The sequence below is a fragment of the Cebus imitator genome, unplaced genomic scaffold (assembly GCF_001604975.1).
Source record: "Cebus imitator isolate Cc_AM_T3 unplaced genomic scaffold, Cebus_imitator-1.0 Scaffold27, whole genome shotgun sequence".
Lineage (NCBI taxonomy): Eukaryota > Metazoa > Chordata > Mammalia > Primates > Cebidae > Cebus > Cebus imitator.
In genome coordinates this window covers 10670118-10679758 of record NW_016107342.1, presented here as the reverse complement: position 1 = coordinate 10679758, position 9641 = coordinate 10670118, and positions in this window count along the sequence as shown.

The window sequence follows — 9641 nt, the reverse complement described above, 5'->3', positions numbered from 1 at the left end:
CACACATTTGACTTGATTAATTTGCTTTCTTTCTGTAAACCTGTGGATCCTAGCCTGAACGTTGCATGCAAGATTCCACAGGCTGTCTGAGATATTTTATCTGTTGCATTATATTAAAGTCTCTGGGTGAATTTAGTACTCCTGTAAGGCCTGGGCAGGCTAGTTTGGCAAACGGTGTAATCTGACATGATGTATGCTTTTTTACTCAACTGTACACATCTATTTCGTTCAGATATCACCTGCTACTCTTAATGCAAGTCTTTGGAATAGAGACTCTAAGTGTGTCAAAAATATGTAACGTGTTTGTGATAGAAATAAATAGAGAGTAGGGTGACTTAACACACTGGCTTTCACATGTGCGGGCCAGCACTTGCAGAATTCTAAACTAGGTTATGTTAGCCTTCCCACTTTCAATGCCTTTATGGATGTGGTATTTATATATCCTAGATTTTCCAGGGCAACCCTGGGTTGTAAATATTCTGTCCTGTTGTTCCCATAAGCACAATCATACTTGTCAAGCTATGTGTCACGAGTTTTGGTTTGGAAAATATGGATGCCGTATGTACATCAGAGCCTGTTTTTTCTGGCCCGATGCCCTATGCTATTCCTTTACTCTGCCCTACCCGTAGCCCACTTCCCGTTCTCATCAAAGCCTTGTTTCTGTTACAGTTCACTTGCTCATGTTGTCTGTGCCTAGTGTCTAGGGGGCAATGTGAACAGTAAACTAATCTGTGCTAATGGACAAGTGGAGAAAATCAGGGTCAGGAGAATCCGCACATCCAGAGTGCTCTGTCTCCTCTCAGGTAGCATAAGTGGTGCTATGGAAATAAGGCCATAGTTTCATTTATCTCTACAACAAAGAGTTTTTCTATGGTTGGTTGACGGAGGCAGATTTCTTGGAGGGGGAATGGTCCCTTACATTTCACCACAAAGATGGTAGCTCCTCTGTCAATACCTTGGCCCACTTTTGCAGATATGTCCTCGATTTGATTAGACCCCTGTAGTGGTAGGAAAGGAATAACAGCCCTGTGTGCCAGCTTTACTTCTCAGCACACAATCATTTCTTCTCATATGTGTACACTGCTCAAATGCTCTTCTTACAAAGTTGGAAAGCAAAATTGCTTCATGACAATAATTGCTGAGACAGCAAGATAATCTACGCCTCTCCATTGTAAAATCCCTGCCCTCTCCCCAACCTGACTTTAAAAAAAAATATTCTTTCATCATAAGCCTATGTTTAATATTTTTAAAAATACATTTAGGATTCTTTGAAATATTTTGTACATTGCAAGTTTATTGTCTGTCATTTTCTTTTTAGCCTAATCTTGTTATTTCTGTTTATTGTGTGTGATTTTATTACATAAACATATACAGATTTCCACTAATTGTTTAAACATCTTGCTTTAAAAATCTCTGCTTAAGTACTTTTATTTGTATCACTTTTTTTTCCTGTCTTGATTTGGTTCTTAAGTGTGATAAATTTCAATGGAATCTCCTCTAACTCTAAAAAATAACTCTTCATTTCTCTGTGTTAAGCAGTCTACCTTTTAGAAATTCAATTGGCATTCCTTTTGGCAGTTTGTGTTATCTTAAAAAGCAACATTAGTACTTTGACTTTTCAGTCCTGAGAGCATTTGCTGAACCAGATGCTTTCAATATCATCTATTATTTTTAATCATAATGGTTAAGTCTCAAGAACCAGTCTCTTGAGACTGTTGACTATTTAGGAAGCTAGAAGAGCAAGCACACATCTTTAGAAACAGGATGTAAATTTAGTATCATTATTATCCTAACCAATATCTGAGTAATTGAGCAGCCTTATTATCAGATCCTGGCTTTTCTAAGTCTGTTATCAGTTTCTTTCTTTTTCCTGAACTTTTATGTCTACATTTGGGGAATTTAATGCTATTATAGAATCACTGGTTACTCTTGTAAACTGTAATCTCCCACAGCAATAATTGGTTTTAATTTCAGGCATAGTATGTACCAAGCATATTAAGTTCTAAAATCTTTTTTTTTTTTTTTTTTTTTTTTTTTTTCTTTTTTCCTTTCTTTTTTTTTTTTTTTTTTGCCAAGGTCTCACTCTGTCCCCTGGCCTGGATAATTCTTAAAAATTTTGTAGAGACAGGGATCTCACTGTGTTGCCCAGCCTGGTCTGAAATCCTGGGCTCAAGTGATCCTCCTGCCTCAGCGTCCCAAATTGCTGAGATGACAGGTGTGAGCCACTGCATCTGGCCAGCTTCTAAAATCTTAATGACAAAACAAAAATATTAGTATTGTTATCCCCATTTTACAGATGGGAAAATAGGTTTCAAAAAGGCAAATTATATATTTTTCCATTTCATGACCGATAAGAATGTGGCATACAGTCAAGTCTAGTCTCTGTCTATTTTGATCATTTCTAAGTCTGTCTGACTTAAAAACCCCCACTTCTAACCACTGTGCTATAGCACTTCCTGCTAACCCTGAATAAAGCTGTCTGTTATATAAATCAACTTATTCATTGACAGCGGACTTCCCTTTTGTATGCTACTATATGTACATATAAAAGCATTCAATATTAGCTTTGTCTGGTTTCTTTTTTATTTGAAAAATACCATTCCCCCACATAATAATAGTTATAAAATCATATAAAATAAGAAGCCAAAGACTTCCCTGACCCTCCCAGGTCATACTTTCAAAGCTCTCCTAGGCATATCTAGCTGTGACTCCATATATATTTTCTTTTCAACTTTTAAAGTCTTATCTTGACGTTTACTACCAAAATGACTATACCTTATCACTTTCTGCTTGCATAGGGAATATAGCAAAATTTATTTTTCTGAAAAATACTATAAAGTATCTTCACGGTTTTTAATTTTTTTCCCTTTTTTAAAAAATAAGAATTTTGAGAGTCAGAGTCCACAAGCTGTGAATTGTTCAGGCAAATAGTTTGAAAATACTGACCTTACTCTTTTCACCTGACATTTGCCTATTGTTAGACAACAGGAGTAGGGATTTAGTGAAATATTTAATGTTTCATACTATTTTTTCTCTTATGATGATGGTTGGAGATGCTTACAGATCATTTCTTCTTTCAGATCAGAAATTCCTTTTAAAAACAGATATTTATCATAGGCACTTCTAGGCTTCCATCTTCCATTAAAAAATAGGCGCATATTCATAATGAAAACGTTGGGGAGATGAGAATGAAAGGGCATCATCATTAAAGAAGTTATAGGAACACTTTTTCAGCTCCTTTGAATCAACCAGAGTTGATCTTAGATAAAATTGCATGGAAGGCAGAGTTTGCCTTCATTCTTGTCTTCACTGGGGTCACTGCCTTCTCTCCTTTGGCTCCAACTGAAGCCCATAAATCTATTATATTTCTATTTACATAACAGGACCTTTGTTTTGATCTTTGCTGGACTGTAAGCTATGAGAGACCTTGTCTTTGTAACTATCTCAGCGCCTAATTAGTGCTTAAAAGACAAACACATACATGAGTGACTGAATGATAACAATAACTGCTGTTTGTGGTCCTCAGAGTCAATGGTATGCAAGTTTTCAATAAGGCATTAACATCAGTGTGAGAGGCAGAATGTACCACTGGATGGAGCACAGGTTTGGGGGTGATTTCTCTCCCAAATCTTCCACTTACTAGGAGTATGATCTTTGCTGAATTCTGAGTTTTTTTTTTTTTTTTTTTGGTCTCAGTTGTTCCATCTGTGATATGAGCATATTATCACTCATAGCCCTGTGCTACTGCCAAGGTTCAATAATAAGACACTTTGGGAGGCTGAGGTGGGTGGATCACTTGAGACCAGGAGTTTGAGACCGGCCTGGCCAACATGGTGAAACTTCTCTCTACTAAAAAAAAATACAAAAATTAGCCTGGTGTGGTAGTTCATACCTGTAGCCTCAGAACCTGAGAGGCAGAGATTGCAATGAGCCAAGATTCACTTCAGCCTGGGTAACAGAGCGAGACTCCATCTCAAACAAATAAAAAATTCAATGATAAAATGATGCAGTGTGCTTAGCCCTGATCTTTAGATTATACAGACTATAAATAGATAGCAATAGTAATATGATTACTGCTACTATTAATGATAATTCACTAAATGCTTAATTATTTATGGAGCCTCGTTTGTGCCAGACCCCATTCCAGGCATTAGTAATTCAGCAGAAGACAAAAACAGACAAAAGTTCCTCCTCCCAAAGAGCTTACATTTGAATGAGTAAGACATAAAAAACAAATAAGCAAAATATAGAATACATTAAGTAATGGTAAGTGTGATGGAGAAGCCTAAAGTGGAGAAAGAGGATAGTGAAGGGGAAAGGGCTGGGAACTTTAGATCAGATGTCTAGGAAAATCCTCACTGAGAAGTACGTGGAGTTGTGAAGATAGCGGGGGAGCAAGCTCTAGCAGGGAAGAGCATTTCACAGGACGCGTCACCCTAACCACTTAATTATTAAAATCTTCCTTTGCTGAGGTCACCCTTTTGTAAGCACTCACATGGGACAAACATATCTTCACAGTTCTTGCCAATTCAGAAAGGCCTATCCTCTTACTCACATTTCCTTGTCACTAATTTCCCAGTCATGTTTCTTCCACATCCCTGACCATCCAGCCAAATCATTGTCCATGGCCCATAAATTGGTATATCATTGCATGTCTGGCTGTCCTTCCTAGCAAGCAAAGTTCACAAGCAGGTGCATTGCCTAAAGATTTGCCCACTGGGAGAATTTTTCTTCACCACTGTTTTTCAGGGATGTCTTAGAGAGAAGCTGTGGTGTTATAGTTGTCCACTTTTGTGTGGTGCCTGCATCTCATACAGAACCATCTGTAAACCAGGCCTGAGTCTGGATTGTAGAGAATTCCTTATGAGGTCACAGGTGCATGCTGGGAGAGAGAAGGTAGAAGAGCAGGAGTGGGGACCATGGACATTTGGGCCATTTCATGTTACTTACTTATGCTTCCAGGGCCTGCTCAGGCCTCATCGTGTAATGTGCCACTTCTATTTGATGATGCAGTGTTGTGGTGCATTCCCAACTTTATGGCTTGGTAACTTAGCTGAAACCCAGTTCATGATGGGTACCTCAGGTCACCTGGTAACTTGATGGCCCATGGTCTAGCATTCAATTTCCTCTAAGGCCAAAGGCTCTCTCTCAAAGGAGAGTAGTTATCTGCAGATGATGGCAGGGCCTTGCTCCAAAATCCTAAAGGCTTGATTCTTGATTCTCCTGTGGAGGTCTGCCAAAGGCTCAAACAGCATCCATGTCTGCCACTGACATTTTAAGTACCATTAGATCTGCCAGATCATATAGCCCAAGTGTTAGAGCAGCTTGCACAGCAACCTAAATCTGTTGCAGAGCCTTCTCTTATTTTGGGTCCAACACTACCAGCTTTTCAGGTTACTCAGTAAATGGGCTAGAGTAAGTAACACACCCAAGTGAGAAATTTATTGCCTCCAAAATTCAAATAGGCTCAATAAATGTTGTGCCTTTTTCTTGGTTGTCGTAGGGGCCAGATGCAACAACTTATTCTTTACCTTAGAAGGGATATCTTGGCATGCCCCCTACCACTGGATGCCTAGATATTTCATTAAGATAGAATGTCCCTATCTTTATGACAGACATTTAGCATAGGCTAGGTATATCTTAAAAATGGATATTAGTGTAGGCTTCCATCTTCTATTAAAAAATAGGGGCATATTCATAATGAAAACAATGGGTTTTAATTGAATTTTTAAAAAAAAAATTATTTGGATTTATTTCCCACCTTCTGAGATGTGAATGTCTTACCAGTAAGTCCAGAATAGTTGCTACTTTTCCCTCACTAGGTCTAGTCAGTGTAATATCATCAATATAATGGGTCAGTGTGCTATCTTGTGGAAGGGAAAGGCAATCAAGATCCCTGTAAACTAAATTATGATATGGGGCTAGAGAGCTGATATACCACAATAACATTTGCTTAGCATTTGCTATATGCTGGACACTGTGCTAGTTCATGGGACATATAGTTAAATAAAAATGTAATCTAGTACTGAGGAACTTGTACTATAGCTGGGAGAGTTCAAACTCTGTTGTGTGGTTCATGGAAATATACTTGGTTACTTGGTGCCCTGGAATTTGTATCAAGTAGGTGTCATCTGTTACCTTATTAGAGGGGTGGCAAGGTGGGAGGACCAGCCTGGGCAACACTGGGAGATCCTGTCTCTACACAAAATTAGCCAGGCATGGAGGCATGTGCCTGTGGTCCCAGCTACTTGGGAGGCTGATGTTGGATGGTCAGTAGACCAGGGGTGTGAGCCTTTGGTGAATTATGATTGCACCACTGCGCACATTCTAGCCTGGGTGACCGAGCAAGACTCTGTCTCAAAAACAAACAAACAAACAAAAAACCAAAAATAAAAAAAAGAAAGAAAAATGGCCATACAGTTTATCATCCAGATTGGAAGACTTTTGAGCTGGAACAGAGGCATTATTAATTGCTTCAGGTAAAGAGACTCAGATCAAGACTGTTCCAGGCAAATTTAGACCTAACGTCTTTCTATTCTGAGGTCCACTTCAATAGTGGTTTTGAACACAGGTGGTGAGAAAGAAGCATAACATGACACCAACTTTTCAATTTTTAAATAAATTCTTATGTTTCACCTATCAAAATATTTATTGCCTAAAAATTAAGAATAACATGAAGTCAAAATAAAGGAATATTAATCACAGGAGCAAGATGTTTGTATGTTTATTAAGTAGATGAGTTGCCATACGTTATCTGGATGTGTGTCCATGAGTGTTCTTATGAAGAATGTTCTGTTCTCCGAGCTCCTGTCTGAGGAGAAAGCATGGTTAAATGAAATTTGACCTGACGTTTTATACAAAGCACAGAGAAAGCTCCCCATGTCTTTCTTTCCTTGGATGGTTTTATTTCGACTCATCATGTTTTGCTTCTTGGAAAGTGTTTGTTATTCTTACTAAGTGACTTAAGAGTTTTTAGACATCACTCTTATGTTTGGACCAGTGACGCAAAAGCATGTGAGGGATTTACAGTTTGCATGCAAGTTTCACGTGCTGGAAGTACGGTATATATAGACCCTACCTTAGGAGGGAGAATATTTTCTGCTGGGGAAACAGGCCTGTAAGCTTTTCGGTCATTGCAGTGAGAGTGTTAGTGACTAAATGCAGATGCATTTTAGTGCACTGTAATATGATTTTTAAAATTGTTCAAACAATCAATTTACTGTTGTCATCACATCTCTTCTGATTTTCAAGTGCAAATTTGACACCATTGTTCTTATTAACAATTAAAAAAAGTTTTACCCCTTAAGTTTCCATTATAAGGGATGCATTCTTGAAGTCATGGTTACATTAAAATTCTTACTACAAATGAAGCCAGCTAAAAATGTTTACCAACTTGAATTGAGCTCATCATGTTTTGTTTGCTGAATAGTGTTTTGTGATTTTACCAACATAAGAATGAGTCTCCAAACTATTTTTAAAAGTAGAGCTTTTACTCTAAAGAAGTGCTTGCCTCATTTTCTTCGTGCTACTCCAAACAAGATGTTGTTTATTACTTTGAAACACTATATGTAAACCCCAGGAATATGTTAAATATGATTGAAGTCTTGGCTGTCTTTAACAAATTGAAGTTTCCAGAAATTTAGCTGTGTTTAAAAACCAAAGCCATGTTTTCAGGAAAGATTTCTATTTCCAAATATGTGGTTGCCCAAACCTTTTATATTTTCATGTCAAATTCAGCTGCCAAATAACACACACTGTACCTTAGCTATAATAAAAAAAAAAAAACACACACACACACAAACCAACACATAGACTTCAGATTTTAAAAAGCACTGCAAGGACAACTATGATCATATTTCTTGAACTTATGCTATTCATATGCATATAAGCATGTTTTAGAGTAAGCTCTGTGAGGCATCGGTCACTTACACCGGTACAAATTGACAGGCACAGCACAAGATTGGCACTGTGTAACAGCCGATCTGGGAAACTACAGGAATTCCTAGCCAGACCAAAATATGAGGTCAAGGAAGTCACTTTTATAATAATAGTGGTTAACTGTTTAATGTGTGATCTGGCAGTGATATGATGTTGACCATAGGCAATTATGCATATTTCTAAACTGGTTGTATGCAAGCCTGGAGTAAAAGAAATCCCCCAGTTTGCGATAAAAGGGTATTTATTGCCTTTTTATTTCCTTCAAATGCTTTACTTAATCATTTATAAAAGACAAATTAGTAGTGAATACCAATTTCATTTTGTGTTTTATTCTGTATTCATTCCTACACGTTTGGGATCTCTATTAATATGTGCTCTTAATAGTTTTGGCACAAGTTCAATGTCAACGAATGAATGATGTACACATTTTATAGTCTTCTTAAGGGATAATAATGTGGTTCAGTGACAGTGTGTCTTGATTTCTTTGGGGGCAGGGCGCTCTGATATGAGTCATAAGGGATAAAGACTATTAGTTATTTTTCCCTCTGCTAGCGCAGTGATGCAAAATTTTTGTTTCATTATAGTGCATTTTCTTAGAATGGCAATATCAGGTTTAGTGTATAGATTAATGCTTAAGAAACTGGTTGATCACATGGGACTGTCTTTTGCTTTATCCTTTCAACATGACTGAAAATTTATATTCCATATTTTCATGTCAATGACAAGGTGATGACGAGGCAAAGGAGTTATATTGGCTTGTTGCATACATCGAATGTAACATTATTTTCTTTACAGAAAAAATATGTTTATTTTGAACAAGAGAAAAGAACTTGAGTATTTCAAGTATCAGGAAAGCTATCTTGCAGAGGATGGTGGTTGGCTGCTATTTACCTACTCTGTGGGCAGAACAAAATGCAATAGGATTGGATTTCAGTAAAATGGGCTTAAATTAGTCTCTTAGAAGCACATACATAAAACACTACAATGGGTCGCAATAGTTGCCCTTTTTGTTCCCAGGAACTGGGTCTGCTGTACTCACCCGGATTCAGCATGGTCCCTGGCATAGATAGAGGCTCAGCCAATTTTAAATGTAAAGGGAGAGGTTGGATTAGGGAGATGCTTACATAGGCATAGCATCAGGTCCCAATGTAAGGTATATACGTTTTAAGGATTAATGGTGCCATTGTCTTAGAAATTTAATGTCATCCACAAAGAAATTAGAATTGTAAATATTGAAAATCTCCATGAAATTTTAAATTATATGAATATGCCATAATTACTCCCATGATTTTCCAAATTTTCCAGACATTTCACCTTTAAAGTGGTACAGTAGAAAGGATGAGAGTCTATGGCATTGGAAGTGGTGGACTAGGAGACTTCTGGCCCCAGCATAATTCACTCCTTCTGGGGATCCAGGGCTATTTATTAGCTGCAGTAGTTGCCTTGGACAAGCCTCTAAAGACTGAATATGAGATGTTAAGAGCTATACATTGTATCTATTCTGAAGACTATTTCCTCTGAGTGCTGTGTGTGTGTGTGTGTGTGTGTGTGTGTGTGTGTGTGTGTGTGTATGTGTGAATGAGAGGGAATGTAGTCAGTTACATATTATTCCTCTAACATCCAACTGGACCTTGAAAGGATTTTATTTGAAAGAGAAATGTTCCGAACAAGGAGCCAAATGTAGCTACCAGGCATTGAGGAGT